Source organism: Pleurodeles waltl, chromosome 11 (assembly GCF_031143425.1).
Source record: "Pleurodeles waltl isolate 20211129_DDA chromosome 11, aPleWal1.hap1.20221129, whole genome shotgun sequence".
Taxonomy (NCBI): domain Eukaryota; kingdom Metazoa; phylum Chordata; class Amphibia; order Caudata; family Salamandridae; genus Pleurodeles; species Pleurodeles waltl.
This window is the reverse complement of record NC_090450.1, coordinates 356,623,169-356,635,694: the sequence shown is the minus strand read 5'-3', so window position 1 is coordinate 356,635,694 and position 12,526 is coordinate 356,623,169. Positions and strand designations below refer to the sequence as shown.

Genomic DNA, 12,526 nt, shown 5'->3' with positions numbered 1-12,526 from the left:
ACTCCACGGCTGCCATCTTTGGCTCCATGGCAACCCCATAAGCACCCTCTCATACACACACTGTATATAATGGGTTGAGGCTGTAGACTTGTCACCTGGTTTGTTTGTGCACTAGCATACACCGCACACAACCTGTTAAATGTAGTCCTTAGGGAGTGGGGCTTAGGTGGCGAGTCGACAAGGAAATACTGGAAACAGTACTTACATACCCCAGGATGATGCAGAATACCAAGTTCAGTAGATCCTGCATAATATATTTCATATAGCTTACCTCACTCCTGCAACTCTGTCCTAAATGTTTGGGTCCTCCTCTGTTTGCCCGAGATGCCAACATGCAGGTGCTGACACGATGCACGTATTCTGGAGTTGCTCAGTCTAACCTTATGGGTGTCAGTGTCCAACTTGCTGAGAGGTGACTGGATGTGTTCACAATGGAAGTTGCACTGTGGGGATTGTTCAGGTGCTCAAAAACAGATAAAGCTGCGAACCGGTTTATAAACCAAACATTGCGGATAGCATGCAGACTAATTGCCATGCACTGGAAAGCCCAGGTATTGTTAGATATAGCCCACTGGTGTGCGGCAATACTGAAGTGGGGACAGGGAGAGGAGCTCAGGAGGCAAGAAATATGAGGACTACACAAATACCCCAGAAATGTGGAATGGGAAGCACTATTACTTGACTTGCACACATTCAAGAGTTGGTGGCCCGTACTTAAACCTACCCTGGCGGGGACATAACCCCCCCCCCCCATCCCCTTTTATCCACATTCCCACACCTCCATCATAACCCCTTCCAGCCTATCCATGGGTGAGTGACAACACCCTTCTGTTACACCCTTTGATGTCCCCGAATAGCTTCCTAGTGGCCATTATAGCTTCATGGAATTCACTGTTGATTTTCAATGTTTGCAGTACCTGCTTGAGATAGCAAGATTGAATAGCACTTATGGTAATGGCAGAATGTGAGTTAACATCGACACATGACTTGTTTTTACCAATGTTGCTGTTTAAGGACTGAACCAAGGGCTCCTGCTGATACTGATGTGAAACTATTTTATTAATGACGATGTAGCTGGATTGCGGATTTTACTAATGATAATGTAACTTTCATAGATGTAATTTATTCAAGATTGTGATATTGAAAATACAATTTAAAACTGGTTAAAAAAAAGTTATTGGAGATGCAGTTGGGTAGTTAGCTTTCACTAAAAAATACTAATGGTAGGTCAGCACTAATGAGGGACACATTAGCAAAGCACATTTACTTTTGATAATTATTGAAATTATGAACTATGATTCAATCTCAAGACCGGAGCCATGGATTATGCATTTCCTTTGTCCATTTTATTAATCAGCAGCCTTTACAATTAGAAAAAAAACCTTTATTTCACAGAAATCTTAGGGAAGGGGTATTCCACATAACCTATCAAACTCTAAATTCATAACATAGTCCATGTTTATGTCCCCTCTCTCTTCGTGAGATAAAAATGGTCAGTTCCTTCTTGTTCATTCCCGTTTGGAGCCGTCATTCCCTAGAAGAGAAAATACACCTTGTAACTATTCCATGCAGAACCAATATGATGTTCAAGTGGAGGGCACGCAAATAGCAATGTCACCTTAAATCTCAAATACAGTATTCAAAAGCATGATAATGGCAAAATAGTCATACTACTACCATAGGAAAGTCCCAAATGTATCATGCATCAACTTTGTCACTGGGTCAACAGAAACCTCTTGCTAAAGCGGGTGTTGTCTTCATGTCCTTAACCCCTTCACTGCCATGGATATAATGCTATTAAAGAACAAGTTACTTACCTTCGGTAGAGACTTTTCTGGTGGATACATTAGCTTCCTGTGTATTCCTCACCTAATGAATACTCCCATTGCGCCAGGATTCGACGGAAATCTTCTTCCTAGGTTCTGCACGTCGACGAGGACGTCACAGTTGCCCATGCGATGCCGTCTGACGTCATACAGGCAATAAGAGGTCCTCGCCGACATCAGTACCAACATTTTTTACGTGCCTGAGAATATTAGGCCATTGAGATGAAAGAACAATAGTAATATTTAATGATATTCCAAACACATCATTCTGAGAATTCAACCTACCATTTGTTTTTTTTAAACAAGTAAATAAATTAACTATATATATATATATATATAGATAGATAGATATAAACATATATACATAATATATACAAATCCTCAAAACCAAGAGGAGCACACTCAAGAATTACTTGTTTAGACCAAACAGGCAACGGGGAGGCGGGTGGGACCGTGAGGAATCCACAGGTAGCTAATGTATCCACCAGAAAAGTCGCTACCAAAGGTAAGTAACTCGTTCTTCTGATGGATACAACTACCTGTGGATTCCTCACCTAATGAATAGAGTCCCAAAGCAGTACCGCACTCTGTGGTGGGTGCCTGAATGGTCAAACCAAGAAATCCTGCAGCACTGACCGTGCAAAATGGCCATCCCTTCTGACCTCAGAGTCCAAGCAGTAATGCTTCGCAAAAGTATGAAGGGATGACCAAGTTGCGGCCTTGCAGATGTCGACCACAGGAACACCCCTAGCCAAGGCCGAAGAGGCCGAATTAGCTCTGGTGGAATGAGCTCTTATACCATCAGGAGGATCCTTCCTTGCTAAAGAGCAACACATTTTAATGCTAAGAGCAACCCACCTGGAGAGTGTTCTCTTGTGGACTGCCTTTCCTCTCCTCTTTCCCATGTATCCGATGAAAAGCTGATCCTCCAGCCTGAAATCTTTGTCCTGTCTATATAAAAGCTTAGCGCCCTCTTTGGGTCCAAGCGGTGTAGTCTCTCTTCTTCCTTTGACGGATGAGGCGGAGGATAAAACGTGGATAGAGTAATTGTCTGGGCCAAATGAAAGGGTGAAACAACCTTCGGAAGGAAAGCAGCCTTCGTCCTCAACACCACCTTATCCCCATAAAAAGATGTATAAGGGGGTTTTACCGATAGAGCCTGCAACACACTCACTTTCCTTGCAGAGGTAATTGCAACCAGGAAAACCGTTTTAAGAACCAATAATCTTATGGGGCAAGAATGCATAGGCTCAAAAGGGGACCCCCATAAGGAAAGTTAGAACCAAGGTCAAATCCCATTGAGGCATAACGAAAGGAGTTGGAGGGATTTTATTCATAAGGCCCTTCAAGAATCTAAGTACTATTGGGGATTTAAATAAAGAAGGCTGGTCTGGAAGACAAAGAAAGGCTGACAAGGCAGACAAGTAACCCTTGCACAACCCCTCTGTGCTAAAGACAAAGCAAAAGATAAAACATCTGACAAATGAGCACGTAAGGGATCAATCTGCCTCTCTCCACACCAAACCACAAATTCAGACCACCTATTAGCGTAGATAGATTTAGTGGAGTGTCGCCTGGCCGATGAGATAACATCCACTACATCAGGCAGGAGAGAGAAAGAACTCAGGTTGCCCCGTTCAATCTCCAGGCATGAAGGTGCAGGTTCTGGACGTGGGGGTGTAAAACCTGCCCCTGCGACTGCGAGAGGAGGTCTGCCCTGAGAGGGAGACGGAGCGGAGGGCACAGTGAGAGTTAGAGAAGGTCCGAGTACCACACCCTCCTTGGCCAATCCGGAGCAATTAAGATGACTTGAGCCCGGTCTTGGCGAATTTTACTCAACACACAAGGAATCAAGGGTATGGGGGGGGGGGGGGGGGGGGGGGGGGAACGTGTAAAGCAACTGGTCGCACCAGGTCATCTGAAACGCATCCCCCAAAGCTCCTTGTACCGGATACTGGAGGCTGCAGAATAACGGGCAGTGTGAGTTCTCCCGGGTGGCAAACAGATCTATCCGAGGAAACCCCCACATCTGGAAGATTAACCGGACTTGATCTGGATGGAGACGCCACTCGTGATCGGCCGAGAAATGGCGACTGAGATTGTCCGCACGTACGTTCAAGACTCCGGCCAGATGATTTGCTACCAAGCAAATCTGATGGTCCTTTGCCCAGGACCATAGCCGTAGAGCTTCTCTGCAGAGAAGGTACGACCCTACCCCTCCCTGTTTGTTTATATACCACATCGCAGTAGTGTGGTCCGTCAGGACCTGAACCGACTGACCACGAAGGGATGGGAGGAAGGCCTTGAGAGCCAGACGTACAGCCCGTAACTCCAACAGATTTATATGAAACACCTGTTCTACTGGAGACCAAAGTCCCTTGATCTCCACGTCCCACAGATGAGCTCCCCACCCTAGAGTGGAAGCATCCGTTATTACTGTGGCCACAGGCGTAGCTTGCGACAACGGCCTTCCTCTGGAAAGATTGCCGTCCGCAATCCACCATTTCAAATCCATGGCAGCATCTCAGGAGATTCTCACCGAGCCTTCGAGATCCCCTTTGTGTTGAGACCACTGCCTTCGGAGGCACCACTGAAGAGCCCTCATGTGCCAGCGAGCATGCATGACCAACAGTATGCAAGAAGCAAACAGACCGAGCAGACGTAGGACCTTGAGGACTGGAATGACTGCTCCACTTTTAAACATTGGAATCAACGCCTGAATGTCCTGAATCGACTGAGGCGGAGGAAAGGCTCGGTTCAATGTTGTATCCAGTACTGCCCCTATGAACAGGAGGCGCTGAGAGGGCTCTAGGTGAGATTTGGGCATGTTCACCCAAAAGCCCAGGTCGAACAACAACTGGGTTGTCGACTGCAGGTGATGCAACACGAGCTCCGGAGACCTGGCTTTGATCAACCAGTCGTCTAGATAAGGAAATACTGCTATCCCATTCCTTCTGAGCTCTGCCGCAACCACCGACATCACCTTCGTGAAGACTCGAGGTGCTGAAGTAAGACCAAACGGGAGGACCGCAAACTGATAGTGCTGCGACCCCACCACAAAACGGAGATACTTCCTGTGCAACCTGAGTATCGGGATATGAAAGTAAGCATCCTGCAAGTCGACAGACACCATCCAATCTCCATTGTTCAACGCCAAAAGCACCTGAGCTAGGGTCAGCATCTTGAACTTTTCCTGTTTGAGGAACCAATTCAAGATCCTTAGGTCCAGGATTGGTCTCAACCGACCATCCTCCTTGGGAATCAGGAAGTACCTTGAATAACAACCTTGACCCCTTTCCTGCTCTGGGACCAACTCCACCGAGCCCTTTGAAAGGAGGACTTGAACCTCCTGTTCCAACAACAGGAGGTGTTCTTCTGAACAATAAGATGGGTGGGCGGGATGGGGGGCGGAAACTCCCAAAAGGGAAGGGTGTAGCCTTTTCTCACAATGCTGGTAACCCAGGAGTCTGAAGTTATGACCTCCCACTTGTGGAGAAAATTCAGTAACCTCCCCCCTACAAGAGTGGAGTGAGTGGGAATTGGTGAAAGCCTAAGGCTGCTTCACCTGCTGCACCCCTCCAGAGGAAGAGGAAAAGGCAGAGTGCTGCTGAGAGGCTCCCCTGGTACGGACCCTACCCCTCCCTCTAAAAGATCTATAGGAGAGAGCAGAGGTAGGCTGCTGGAATTTCCCTCGAAAGGAGGAGCCACAACCAAATCCTCGAAACCTCCTAAAAAATCTGGAGGAGGCAGAAGAAGTGGCTTGCAAGCCCAGCGACTTGGCCGTGGCCTTGCTCTCCTTGAACCTCTCTAAGGCCGAATCCGTCTTGGCACCAAAGAGCTTGTCCCCATCAAAAGGAAGGTCCAGTAGGGTCGACTGCACATCAGAGGAAAATCATGAGTTACGAAGCCAAGCCTGCCTCCTCGTAACTACAGCAGTGCCCATTGCCCTAGCAATGGAGTCAGTTGTATCCAACCCAGATTGGATAACCAGAGTTGCAGCTGCCTGAGCGTCCAATACTAGATTTAACAGCCCCTGAGGGACCTAAGTATGCGTTGATGCAATCTCGTCCATCAGGGCATAAATGTACCTTCCTAAAATACATGTTGCATTGGTGGACTTCAATGCCATGCTACACGAAGAGAACACCTTTTTGGATGCCATGTCCATCTTCTTGGAGTCTCTATCTGAGGGCACAGATGGAAAAGAGCCAGGAGCAGACCCTGCCGAGCAGGAAGCCTGGACCACCAAGCTTTCAGGTGTTGGATGTCTGGTAAGAAAACCAGGGTCAGCCGGTGCAGCCCGATACCTCCTAGCCACAGATCTATTGACAGCTGAAAAAGACCCCGGCTTCTTCCAGACTTCCAAAACAGGGTCCAGCAAAGCCTCATTGAACGGCAAAAGTAGATCTGCCGATGTAGAGGCCGGGTGCAACACCTCTGTCAACAAATTCTGCTTGGCTTCAGTTACCGGCAAAGGAAGATCCAAGAAGCTAGCTGCCTTCCTGATAACAGAATGGAAAGTGGCCGCCTCTTCTGTATACTCCCCAGGAGATGACAAGTCCCACTCGGGGGAAGTATCTAGGCCACTAGCAGTGTCCAGCCCATGGAGACCCTCACGAGAGTCCTCAATCTCTCCTTCCTCCATGTTTTGTCTCTGGTACTCCTGCTCTTCAAGGAGGCGGAGAGCAAGCCTCCTCGAGTGCAGCCTCTCTTCTATCCTCGGCGTCAACATGGCGTCAGCGGATGATGAAGAACGACGCCGATCGAGGAGTCGCATGGAGAGAAGACTGCTTCGGAGTTGCAGGAGGTCTAGACGGCGCCACTGGTTGAAACATCGAAGCTGCCGGAGCCGAAGTCTCAGGAGCCACCGGAGCCGATACCAGCGCCGAGCCCACGTTCCCCAGGGGGAGAAAGGGCATAAAGGGTGCCGGTCGAAGCGGAGCCGGAGCACCCATGTTGAAGGCCAAAGGGCCCGGAGGACCAGCCGGTCCACCACCTGGAGCCATCTGCTGGAAGATGGAAAACATCGCATTTAAAAATGCGGTACTATCAGCTCCAGGGGCCGGGAAAGCCGGGTACTGGGGTGCCTGGTTCGAAGGCGACACCGACCTCGACGTCGACGTCTGCAACGACGGAGAAAATATTTGAGGCTGCGGAACCTCAAACACTGAAAGTGGTTGGCCCGATGACCCGGGCGAAGTCGGTGAGGCTGGAGAAGGCAACGGCGTAGATGGATGGGGAGTGATCGTGGGACTGACCTCCCAAGTCTTCCGACGTCGAGTTGATAGTGACCTCGACCTCTCTTTACTCGACCAGCGCCGTGATTTTCGATGAGGTCTCTTTTCCTTCCTTTTCGACTTCGCCAGAAAAAGCTTAGCCTCGCGCTCTTTCAGGGCCTTAGGATTCATATGTTGACAAGAATCGCACTTGTCAACATCATGATCGGAACTAAGACACCACAAACAGTCTTAGTTAGTTACCGACATTTTGCCCCCACACTCATGGCAGGGCTTGAATCCTGACTTTCTTTGCGACATTGTAATCTCAAAGAAAACTATAGATCCAAAAAACACACTGTAACTGTTGAACAGCAACAGTAGCTCCCTCGAAGATAACCGTTTCGAATGTCACGGAAAAAAGTGAACTGACGTCGGCGAGGACCTCTTATTGCCTGTATGACGTCAGACGGCGTCGCATGGGCAACTGCGACGTCCTCGTCGACGTGCAGAAGCTAGGAAGAAGATTTCCGTCGAACGGTGGCGCAATGGGAGTATTAATTAGGTGAGGAATCCACAGGTAGTTGTATCCATCAGAAATAGGCTGATCTGCCCCCCAGGGAGGGCAGAAGCCATTAGGCACCAGGGATGCTTTTATTTATATTGAGAACAGGAGTGACCCCTTAGGCAAGGGTTGTTCCCCCCCTCAAGCATTTTTTTTAAAAGATCATTTCTGCCCCCCCAGGGGGCAGATTAGCCTTTATTAATTAGGCCGATCTGCCCCTTTTGGCAGGGGGTGGGGTGCAGAAGCCACTAGAAACCATGTTTTTTTTTTTTTTTAAACCTTTATACTGATAAGGGGTGCGACCCCTTATGCAAGCTCCCAAAAGGCCTAAAGTACAAATTACTTACCTTCGGTAATGAAATATCTGGTAGAGACATATTCTAGTTGCAGATTCCTTACCTTAGAATTTCCCCCCAGGCGTTAGACTGTATCTGGAGATTTTTCTTCGAGCAATACCCTTGGGCATCTGTAGGTGGCGTTCGACTCCGCAGGCATCGACTGATGCCTTGGTGACGTCTGGAGTAGTACATTGACGCCGCCCTCTGTACTGCCATTTGATGGAGTTTGTTTTGACCAATGACTTTGTGTTTCACCACTGCGCATATTAGTTGCTCAATGTTCACCAGTAGCACATGATATGTTTTGTTCAGTTTAGCCGCCTATGGGCTTTGACATGGCATTAGCCATTACTTTCTGTATTCAGTTGAGCCGCCTATGGGCTTTGACATTGCATTAGTCATTACCTTCTGTATTCTGCCTATTGGCTTTGACATGCTGTATCCAGTCTAGCCGCCTATTGGCTTTGACATTGCATTCCTATTGGCTTTGACATGATGTATTCAGTTTAGCTGCCTATTGACTTTGACATGCTATTAGATATTCTGCCTATGGGCTTTGACATGATATTATATATTGCATTTTATATTCAGCTCAGCTGCCTATGGGCTTTGACATGATATTATACAGGGAGTGCAGAATTATTAGGCAAATGAGTATTTTGACCACATCATCCTCTTTATGCATGTTGTCTTACTCCAAGCTGTATAGGCTCGAAAGCCTACTACCAATTAAGCATATTAGGTGATGTGCATCTCTGTAATGAGAAGGGGTGTGGTCTAATGACATCAACACCCTATATCAGGTGTGCATAATTATTAGGCAACTTCCTTTCCTTTGGCAAAATGGGTCAAAAGAAGGACTTGACAGGCTCAGAAAAGTCAAAAATAGTGAGATATCTTGCAGAGGGATGCAGCACTCTTAAAATTGCAAAGCTTCTGAAGCGTGATCATCGAACAATCAAGCGTTTCATTCAAAATAGTCAACAGGGTCGCAAGAAGCGTGTGGAAAAACCAAGGCGCAAAATAACTGCCCATGAACTGAGTAAAGTCAAGCGTGCAGCTGCCACGATGCCACTTGCCACCAGTTTGGCCATATTTCAGAGCTGCAACATCACTGGAGTGCCCAAAAGCACAAGGTGTGCAATACTCAGAGACATGGCCAAGGTAAGAAAGGCTGAAAGACGACCACCACTGAACAAGACACACAAGCTGAAACGTCAAGACTGGGCCAATAAATATCTCAAGACTGATTTTTCTAAGGTTTTATGGACTGATGAAATGAGAGTGAGTCTTGATGGGCCAGATGGATGGGCCCGTGGCTGGATTGGTAAAGGGCAGAGAGCTCCAGTCCGACTCAGACGCCAGCAAGGTGGAGGTGGAGTACTGGTTTGGGCTGGTATCATCAAATATGAGCTTGTGGGGCCTTTTCGGGTTGAGGATGGAGTCAAGCTCAACTCCCAGTCCTACTGCCAGTTCCTGGAAGACACCTTCTTCAAGCAGTGGTACAGGAAGAAGTCTGCATCCTTCAAGAAAAACATGATTTTCATGCAGGACAATGCTCCATCACACGCGTCCAAGTACTCCACAGCTTGGCTGGCAAGAAAGGGTATAAAAGAAGGAAATCTAATGACATGGCCTCCTTGTTCACCTGATCTGAACCCCATTGAGAACCTGTGGTCCATCACCAAATGTGAGATTTACAAGGAGGGAAAACAGTACACCTCTCTGAACAGTGTCTGGGAGGCTGTGGTTGCTGCTGCACGCAATGTTGATGGTGAACAGATCAAAACACTGACAGAATCCATGGATGGCAGGCTTTTGAGTGTCCTTGCAAAGAAAGGTGGCTATATTGGTCACTGATTTGTTTTTGATTTGTTTTTGAATGTCAGAAATGTATATTTGTGAATGTTGAGATGTTATATTGGTTTCACTGGTAATAATAAATAATTGAAATGGGTATATATATTTTTTTTGTTAAGTTGCCTAATAATTATGCACAGTAATAGTCACCTGCACACACAGATATCCCCCTAACATAGCTAAAACTAAAAACAAACTAAAAACTACTTCCAAAAATATTCAGCTTTGATATTAATGAGTTTTTTGGGTTCATTGAGAACATGGTTGTTGTTCAATAATAAAATTAATCCTCAAAAATACAACTTGCCTAATAATTCTGCACTCCCTGTACATTACATTTTGTATTCAGCTTAACTGCCTATTGGCTTTGACATTTTGCATTCAGCTCCGCTGCCTATTGGCTTTGACATGATATTATACATTGCATTTTATATTCAGCTCAGCTGCCTATTGGCTTTGACATGATATTAGACATTGCATTTTGTATTCAGCTCAGTTGCCTATTGGCTTTGACATGATATAAGACATTGCATTTTGTATTCAGCTCAGCTGCCTATTGGCTTTGATATGACACTAGACATTGCATTTGATATTTAGGTTAGCTGCCTATTGCCTTTAACGTGGAGTTAGACATTGCAGTTGAGAATCCAAGCTGTATTTTTCCAAGCTGTGTTTTTGCACAAGAGAACCAAGATGTTTTTCTCACAGTAGACTAGACATGATAAGAGAGTACATGGGTGTTGTTCTCTCTGCTTGAGCTTGGGAACAGGAGTAGTCTTGGAGACCTGGCCAGTCTCCAAAAGGCTTGCTCAGTTTCCCAGGTCTGAGAGGAGGGGGCACACCTTTGTAACGAATGTAACAGGCTGCAGAGAGTCAGATTCGAATCTGCCGGACCTCGTGCTGGAGCTTGGCGCCAGCTGCCAGCAATCCCGTGTGGGTAGATGAATCTCTTTCTCGCGGCTGACAGGGGTCATCAGCTTGCAGACCTTAGAAAGATGAAGCTGTAGATAGTTCCCACACGGTGAAGTATTTGTTTTGCTTTGCATTCAATATCTTATAAATATAACCTGCTGTGTATATTGCAAACTGATATATTTTGTTTGATTAACGCGGACTTGAAAGCCACTAATTCGTCATACATAAAAATTGGGGTTGGGGAAGAATTAACAACAATAAAAGTCTTCTTTGACCTCAGAAGTGCATTTCTGTTGTGTTATGTTAGTGCTTAGAAACTAAATAAGAGGAAAGCACTACACCCTCGCGCAGTGATGTCAGTTTCTTTTAACGACTTTCCACGCCAGAGCGCAGAGCCGCTAAGAACACTGAGATTGGTGCGACAGAGCTAAGGACCTGAAAGGGTGGAACACCTGTCCCCAGAAATAATTTCGCAAAGCGGGGAGGATGGGTGGACGGTAAGGAAGCTGCAACTAGAATGTGTCTCCCACCAGATATTTCAAATACCGAAGGTAACTAACCTGTACATCTGATAGAGACTTCTAGTTGCAGATTCCTTACCTTAGAATTGATACCCAAGCAATGCCATCCTATGTGGTGGGCTGCGAACAAAGATCATACTAGAAAGTCTTGCAGGACTGAACGACAAAAGTAGCCGCCTCGACGGACCTGACTATCCAGGCAGTAATGCTTATCAAACGTGTGCAGGGATGCCCATGTAGCTGCCCGACAGATATCCAGGACAGGAACTCCGCGTGCTAACGCAGTGGAAGCCGTAATTTCTCTGGTGGAATGAGCACGCAAGCCTTCAGGAGGTTGCTTTTTAGCCAAAGTGTAGCACATTTTGATGCAAAGAAGCACCCATTGAGAGATGATATTCTTTTGCACTGCCTTCCCTTTCTTAGCACCCACATAGCCAAAGAGTTGATTGTCCACCTGGAAATCTTTAGTACAATGGAGGTAGAACACCAAAACTCTTTTTGGGTCCAGACAGTGGAGTCTCTCCCCTTCTCATGGGAAGGGTGTGGAGTGTGTAGAAGGTAGGCAAAGTGATGGACTGGCCTACATAAAATGGTGTAAATACCTTAGGAAGGAATGAAGCTCTAATGCATAACACCACTTTGTCAGAGTGTACAGACAAGTTTGGAGGCATTGAAGAAAGCACCTGGAGCTCACTCACCCTGCAAGCAGAGGTGATAGCGACAAAGAAAGACAGTTTGAATGCGAGGATCCGCAAGGGACAATTATGCATTGGCTCAAAGGGGGTATGTAAAGAAATGGCTCCCTGTTGCAGTTACCCCCCACTTTTTGCCTGGTACTGATGCTGACTTGACTGAGAAGTGTGCTGGGACCCTGCTAACCAGGCCCCAGCACCAGTGTTCTTTCACCTAAAATGTGCTTTTGATTCCACAATTGGCACACCCTGGCATCCAGGTAAGTCCCTTGTAACTGGTACCCCTGGTACCAAGGGCCCTGATGCCAGGGAAGGTCTCTAAGGGCTGCAGCATATCTTATGCCACCCTGGGGACCCCTCACTCAGCACAGACACACTGCTTGCCAGCTTGTGTGTGCTGATGAGAACAAAACGAGTAAGTCGACATGGCACTCCCCTCAGGGTGCCATGCCAACCTCACACTGCCTATGCAGTATAGATAAGTCACCCCTCTAGTAGGCCTTACAGCCCTAAGGCAGGGTGCACTATACCATAGGTGAGGGCATATGTGCATGAGCACTATGCCCCTACAGTGTCTAAGCAAAACCTTAGAC

At 46.9% G+C, this 12,526-nt stretch overlaps 1 long non-coding RNA gene across 1 annotated transcript in view; it reads right to left on the bottom strand.

The window, feature by feature from the left end:
- Positions 1-1,318: 1,318 nt before the first annotated feature.
- Positions 1,319-12,526, bottom strand: part of LOC138265714 (uncharacterized) — a 64,049-nt gene continuing 52,841 nt past the window's right edge. Inside the window, exon 2 of the long non-coding RNA XR_011199409.1 lies at positions 1,319-1,534. This is a non-coding gene — a long non-coding RNA (uncharacterized lncRNA). The remainder of the gene's footprint in view (positions 1,535-12,526) is intronic.